Here is a 7,951-nt window from a genome sequence, read left to right as displayed (position 1 = left end):
GGGTGGGGTGAATCAAGGGGACATATCCAGGTACAAGGGCAACAGAGAAAGGTGTGGGAGAAGAAGAAATGAAGGCTTAGTCGGGGAAGGTCTTTTGGAGGAAATGTGATTTTAATATGGCTTAATAATGAGGGATATGTATATAAGTGCAGTGGGATTGATGGTGGAGTGGATATCAGTTTGCTTAAAGGGTACAGATACAAGCGTACAGTTGACACAGAAGGGAGCGGGAGTAGGGGAAATGGGAGCTTCAATCAGTTGTATCTATTGAGCTCTTTTGTGTGCCGAGCACTGTACTAAGCACTTGGGAAAATACAAAATAACACTATAAGAGACACATTCCCTGCCCATAATGAGTTCACAGGCTAGCGGGGAGACAGGTAATATAAATAAATGAATTATGGAGATGTACACAAGTGTTACGGTGCCGAGAGTGAGGCGAATAGAGGGAGCAAATTAGGGCGACGCAGAAGGGAGTGGGAGAAAAGGAAAGGCTGGCTTAGTAGGGGAAGGCCTCTTGGAGGAGATGTGCCATCAAGGAAGGCTTTGGAGGTGGGGAAGAGTAATTGTCTGTAGGATATGAAGAGGGATGGCGTTCCAGGCCCTAGACAAGACCTGAGCGAGAGGTCGGCGGCGAGAGAGATCAAGGCACAGTGAGCAAGTTGGCATTAGAGGAACAAAGTGCGCAGTCTGGGTTGTAATAGGAGAGTGGCAAGGTGAGGGAGGAGGAGGCAAGATGATTAAGTGTTTAAAGCCGATGGTAATTCTGTTTGATGAGGAGGTGGATGGGCAGTCACTGGAGGTTCTTGAGGAGTGGGAAAACACGGACTGAAAGTTTTTGTAGAAAAATGATCCGGGCAGCAAGGGAAGTATGGACTGGAATGGGGAGAGACATGAGGCAGGGAGGTCGATGAGGAGGCTGATAAGGTAATCAAGGTGGATAATAACAATAATGATGATGGTATTTTCCAAGCACTTACTATGTGTCAAGCACTGTTAGTGCTTGGATGAATAGGGTATGAGTCTGGATGGAGAGGAAAGGGTGGATTTTAGCAATGCTTTGAGGTTGAACTGACAGAATTTAGTGATAGACTGTGGGCTGAATGATATGTGGGTTGGATGAGAGAGGAGTCGACGAGAACGCCAAGGTTATGGGCTTGTGAGACAGGAGGGATGGTGGTGTTGTCTACAGTGTCGAGAAAGGCAGTGGAAGGGTAGGGTTTGGGTGGGCTGATAAGGAGTACAGTTTCGGACATGTTTAGTTTGAAGTGAAGGCAGGACTTCCAAACAGAGATGGCTTGAAGGCAGGAGGAAATGTGAGACTTCAGCGAGGGAGCGATAGATCAGGGCTGGAGATGTAGATTTGGGAATCATCCACAAAGAGGTGGTAGTGGAAGCCATGGGAGTGAATGAGTTCTCCAAGTGGGAGTAGATAGAGAATGGAAGGGGCCCAGAAGTGAATCTTGAGGGACACTCACAGTTAGGGGGTGGGAGGTGGAGGAGAAGCCTGCGAAAGAGTTTGGGTATGAGCGTCCAGAGAGATAGGAGAACAAAGAGATGACGGTGCCAGTGAAGCCGAGGATGGATAACGCCTCCAGGAGAAGGGGGTGGTTGATAGTGTTGAAGGCAGCTGAGAGGTTGGGGAGGATTAGTTGGGGAAGTCTCCTCTATCTTCCCCCTCCACAGTTTATACTCCCCTGTAGACTGTTAGCTCATTAAGGGCAGGAAATGTGTCTGCTTACTGTTATTCTGTATTCTCCCAAGAGATGAATATAGTGTTCTGCACATAGTAAGTACTCAATAAATGATGATGATGATGGCATTTGTTAAGCACTTACTATGTGTCAAGCAGAATATGATTGACTGGCTGACCTGTGATTCAGTGTCTGGCCCTGAGGCCTCTGACTGAAATGCCTCCAGTCCAGTGAGGGTAAACACAGGTGAAGGGGCAGAGTATAAGGAGATATGTGTGACTGCTGTGAGGGTTGGCGAAGATCAAAGAGCTAAGTGGGTGCCGGGACAGAGGTGAAGAGGGAAGGGTGGCCGGGTTTGAAAGGGGGTCCTTGTCCCCCAGGGCATGTGGCCCGGACCCCTAAAGGCCCAACAGGCATGCTGAGGGCAGCTGGGCACCGGGGCCCATCCCCCCAAGGGACCGTCCCCCCAGGCTGGGCCCGTGATTCATTCCAGCAGTCCACCACCTTGCCCCCTCCTACCTCACCTCACTTCTCTTCTTGTACAACTCAGCCCGCACACTTCGCTCCTCTAATGCTAACCTTCTCACTGGGCCTCGATCTCACCTGTCTCATCGACCCCTAGCTCATGACAGAGCTTAGAACAGTGCTTGGCACATAGTAAGCGCTTAACAAATACCATCATTATGTCCTGCAACTCCCCCCACCCAAAACAAATCCAACAATGACTCTCCCCCCGTTCAAAGCCTTATAGAAGGCACATCTCCTCCAAGAGGCCTTCCCAGAAAAAGACTTACTTTTCCTCATCTCCCACTCCCTTCTGTGTCTCGCTAACTTGCTCCCTTTGTTCTTCTCCCCTCCCAGCCCCACAGCATTTATGTATATATGTGTCATTTTATTTACTTGTATTGATGTCTGTCTCCCCCCCCCCACCACCCCGTAGACTGTAAGCCCGCTGTGGGCAGGGAATGTGATTATTACTGTATTGTACTCTCCCAAGCACCTGGTACAGTGCTCTGCACAAAACAAGTGTTCAATAAATATGACTGAATGAATGAATGATTGAATGATTGAATGAATGAATGAATGAATGAATGAAAGAATCTGCCTCACCTGCCCATCAAGAAGTCTGTGGGTCTCCACTCACCAAACAGCCCAGGGCCATTCGCATCTTCTGTCTCATCTGCAGGGAGATCTCGGGGCCTGCAGGGTTCACAGTGATTCCCGAGCTGAGCAGAAAAATCCAATTTCATCTGAGCAAGGTTGCGGGGCAGACGTGAGGGAGAAAGGGACGAGACACTGACCAAGAGACGACACGGATGGACACAGAGAGGGAGACATGAAGGGACAGAAAGACAGAGACAGACAGGGAGAGGTAATGAGACAGGGAAATGGAAAAATGCTGGAGGCTGGATGAGGGACAGGCTGAGGGCAGAGGGATGGGACTGCGGGGGAGAGAAGGTGGGCCCTCAACGGGGGGAGATGTGAGAGATGAAGACAGCAGTTCAGATGGATGGATGGACAGGCAGTAGGTAGGAGAACCGATAAATCACCGCTCCTGGACGCAGCTGGGGATGGGCTTTCCTCAGGGCCAGAGCTGAAAGCTTCACACCGTGTCCTCGTCCAAAGCGCCGGCCTGGCCCGGCCCGGAGAGTCCCGCAGAGCAACCTGCCAGAACGGAATCCGTGCCAGCTGTGCGCACGGAACTGTGCCGGGTGCCTACTGTGCCGGGCATCTGCCATTTGCAGAGTGCCGTACCGGGTGCCGGCCGTGTGCACCGTGCCGGGTCAGCCGCCTGCTGCGGGCATAGCACTGTACTGGGCACCTGCTGTGTGCAGAGCACTGAGCAGAGTCCTGGGGGACAGTCAGGGATCCATCAGTAGTATTTTTCAAGCTCTTAGAGCACTGTACTAAGTGCTTGGGAAAGAGTATGATACCACAGAGTGGATAGATATGCTCCCTGCCCACAACATGCTGACAGTCTGGAGAGATGCTTGCCCTTCTACCTCCACACCAAAGAGAAACTCCTCACCATAAGCTTTATGGCATTCAATCCAATCATCCCCTCCTACCTTCTCACTCATCTATCATGGCCCAACCTGCCAACTCGGCTCCTCTAATTCCAATTTACTCTCTGGACCTCCATCTCGTCTGTCCCACCCACCCCTCGCCCACGTCCTCCCTTTGACCTGGACCCCTTTCCCCCTTCATATTCGCCAGATCACCCCTCTCCTCATCTTCAAAGATCTATTAAAATCATAAATCCTTTGGAAAGCCTTCCCTGATTACTCTCTCATCTCTCCAATCAATGAATCAATCAACCAATTGTATTTACTGAGCATTTACAATGTGCAGAGCAATGTACGAAGGGGTTGGGAGAATACAACAGATTTAGTAGACACATTCCCTGCCCATAACGATCTTATAGTCTGCCACTTTTTTTAAGGGTATTTGCAAAGTGTTTACTATGTGCCAGGCACTGTACTAAGCACTGGGGTGGTTACAAGCCCATCAGGTTGGAAACAGACCCTGTCTCATGTGGCTCACAGTCTTAATTCCATTTTACAAATGAGGTAATTTAGGCAGAGAGAAGTCAAGTTACTTTCCCAAGGCAGACAGATGACAGACCCAGGATTAGAACCCAGATCCTTCAGATTTCCAGGCCCGTGCTCCAACCAGTGGGCCACGCTGCTTCTCAAGGCCACTTGAGCTCTCCCACATCGCCTGACCCCTTGGGTACTTTCTACCTCTGACCTTTCCACCACAGGAGCAATTATGTACACATCTTTAAATTCTGCTTTTTCCCCTTCCTGGGATTTATGTTAGTGTCCATCTCCCAGGCTACATGGCTTTGAGGGCAGGGATCATGTATGGCAACTCTATCGGCCTCCCCCAAGCGCTTAGTCCAGGACCCAGCACACAGTAGACTGAAATCCCCTTGCAGGCAGGAACCACTTCTGCTGTTGCCAGTGGTCGAGAGGGTCACTGGGTACACGGCGTGCCAGCTGCCGAATCATCTCGGCAAGACACCGGCACTGATCATCTCTGGAACTGCTCAAGGAGAAGGCTCTCACATACAAACATCAAAACGAAAAGGTCTCAAGAAAAGGCCTCCCGCCTACTGCCAACAAAAGGGGAGAAACCAGGGCTGCCTACATCAGCAGACGAGGAATTTTCATACAGGGCTCTTCGAGGGGCTGGATACTCAAGGGAGGCATCTGGGAAACATTTGGGAGTGTGGTTTTCTTTGGAACTGAAAGGGACAACCAGTCTTTTCTGCAAAGGTGTGGGTCCACCAGATGATGCTGGGCTGGCACCCCCTGGGCATGGGGGGCCGGTGGGTGGCTTTAAGAGCGAGGATCCGTCACGAGCCATGATCCTGGAGTGGGGTTACCTCTGAAAATGGTGCCGAGCGAGTCAGTAGCAATAGCTACTCTCTCTACTGTCCTCTCCCAAATTTTCAGCACAGTGCTCTGCACACAGTAGACTCTTAAGCTACTAGAGAAGCAGCGTGGCTCAGGGGAAAGAGCCCGGGCTTGGGAGTCAGAGGTCATGGGCTCGAATCCTGGCTCTGCCGCTTGTTAGCTGTGTGACTGTGGGCAAGTCACTTCACTTCTCTGTGCCTCAGTTCCCTCATCTGTAAAATGGGGATTATCTGAGAGTCTCACATGGGACAACCTGATGATCCTGTATCTATCCCAGTGCTTAGAACAGTGCTCCGCACATACTAAGCGCTTAAATACCAACATTGTTATTATTAAGCTTATTAAGGGCAGGGATCGAGTCTACTAGCTCTACTGCACCCTCGGAGCGCTCGGTACAGTGCTTTGCACCTAGAGACCGTTAGCTCCTTGAGGGCAGGGATCCTGTCTCCTGACTCTATTGTTGTCTCCCAAACACTGAGTACAGCGTTCTGCACAGAGTAAGAGCTGAGTCCATAAGACTGATTGATGGCTCTGAGGGCCGAAGGAGTGGCGATTCTTTAGGTGGGTGGGGATTTGGTGATGCTAGGGCAGGAAGTCGGGGTCTCCTGGGTTTCTCCAGCCCTAGCAGAGGGGTCAGGACCCTGATCCCTCAGACTCCTGAGCTCCCCAGTCTCCTCGGCTGGTAGAGGCCCAGGGGGCCGGAGACAGCCGTGGTGTGTGCTATGCCCTCTGCTAAACGCTAGGGTGGATATGGGATAATCACATGGGAAGCTGCCGCGTCCCCCACTGAACTCACAGTCTGAGAGGGAGCCGGGAAGGATCTTAGCTCCATTTAACAGAGGAGGACACTGAGGCCCAGAGAGGACAAGTTATTTGGCCGAGGTCAAACAATGGACCGGTGGCGGAGCCAGGATTTATAATAATAATAATAATATTACAATTACTCGTAATATAGTAGTAGCATGGCTTAGTGGATAGAGCATGGGCCTGGGAGTCAGAAGGACCTGGGTTCTAATTCCGCTCCACCACGTCTGCTCTGTGACCTTGAGCAAGTCACCACTTCACTGTGCCTCAGTTACCTCATCTGTAAAAAGGGGATAAGATTGTGAGCCCCATGTGGGACAGCGACTGGGTCCAACCTGATTAACTCCTATCTACCCCAGTGCTTAGAACAGTGCTTGGCACATAGTAAGCACTTAACAACCACTCTTATTATTATCTATGTAATAATAATACTTGTGGTATTTGTTAAGCCTTTGTTATGTGTCGTGCCCTGTACTAAGTACTAGGGCAGATACAAGATAATCAGGTCAGACATACTCTGGACTAGAACCGCCGTCTCTCCTTACCAGGCCACCCGGCCGCCTGGCCCACCCTCTGCCCTGGGGGAGTGCTCTCCCTGACTCTCCTGCAAAAGGGGGGGGGGGGGCGGGGCAGAGCTGGCTCAAGGTTCAGTCTCTGAAGGAGAAAGGACCATGGCCCCGGAAGGCGCTGCCCAGTGCCCCGGCGGTGGGCACCAGGCGGACGTAACAGCAGGGTTGCGGAGCCGAGCCCTGGCCCCGAGGTGCTGGCCCCGGGCCGGCCGGCTGGCTGACCGACTGACGGGCTGGGGCCACAGCCAATCTGACTCCCCGCCCTGCGGCGGCTTCGCCCGGGCCTGCCAGCTCCCCGGGGCTCCGGGCCAAGGGCCGGAGCCGGCGTCCTGCAGCCCGGACAAAGGGACGGACAGAGGGAGGGAGGGGGGGAAGGGAGAGGTGAGGGTGGGGAATGGCTCAGTGATGTGCGGGAGGATGGTGGAGACCCAGGGCTTTTCTTTCGGGATTGGGGCTTAAGTGTGTCTGTGTCCTGGGGGCAACCCCCACCCTACCCCTCGGGATGTCCCGAGGGTCACGAAGTGTGGTCCAGGCTGACCATGTGGATCGGACAGGTCTCTGCATGCTGGGCAACCACCAAAGGCAGAGTGCTGGGCTGGACGTCTATCATGTGCGGAGCGCTAGGCTATCACATGCAGAATGCAGGGCTGGACGCTTACCGTGAGCAGAATGCTGGGCTGGATGGCTATTGCCTGGAGAACGCTGGGCTGGACATATATCGTATGCAGAGCACTGCACTCGATGTCTATTGTATGCAGAGCACTGGGTTGGGCGTCTCTCAGGTGCAGAGCGCTGGACTGGGTGCCTATGGCGTGCAGAGTGCTGGGTCGGATGCCTATCCCATGCAGAGTGCTGTGCTGGCTGCCTATCGTGTGCAGAGCGCTGGGCTGGACATCTGTCATGTACATCATGCACTGCTAGGCTATGACTGTGTGCAGAGTGCTGTGCCAGGCACCTACCAGGTACAGAGCTTGTGCTGAGTTCCTTCCATGTGTGGTACTGGGGGTGCGGGGAGGCTTGCACAGCTCAGGGCTGAGGGGGTGGGGGCTCCCCGGGGATGAGGTTGTCAGGAGGAGAGGCAGCCCCAAGGGAGCCTCTGGCACTGTCAGGATGATGGAACGGTTCCCACGGCGACCAATGATGGATGAGTCCATCCTCGACCCATAAACCTGCTTTATTGGGATCCGATGGGTCCAGATGCAGAAACCATTGGCAGCCCCATCAACGGGAGCCGGTCTAAGCGGTTCATCGATAGAGAAAGGACCGTGGCCCCACGTCAATCTCGCAGCCGCGCAAAGCCCGGGCTCAGCTACAGCTCGTGGGAGGCTCATCGCCCGCCCTCCCACGCTGTCTTCGGCTGCAAGCTGCCCCTGCCCCCCGACCACCCTGGTTACCCAGCTCCATCCCCCTGACCAGCCCGATTACCCCGTTCCATCCTCTTGATCATCCCAGTTCCCCCTCT

The sequence above is a fragment of the Ornithorhynchus anatinus genome, chromosome 21 (assembly GCF_004115215.2).
Source record: "Ornithorhynchus anatinus isolate Pmale09 chromosome 21, mOrnAna1.pri.v4, whole genome shotgun sequence".
NCBI classification, from domain to species: domain Eukaryota; kingdom Metazoa; phylum Chordata; class Mammalia; order Monotremata; family Ornithorhynchidae; genus Ornithorhynchus; species Ornithorhynchus anatinus.
Note: the sequence above shows the minus strand (reverse complement) of the source record.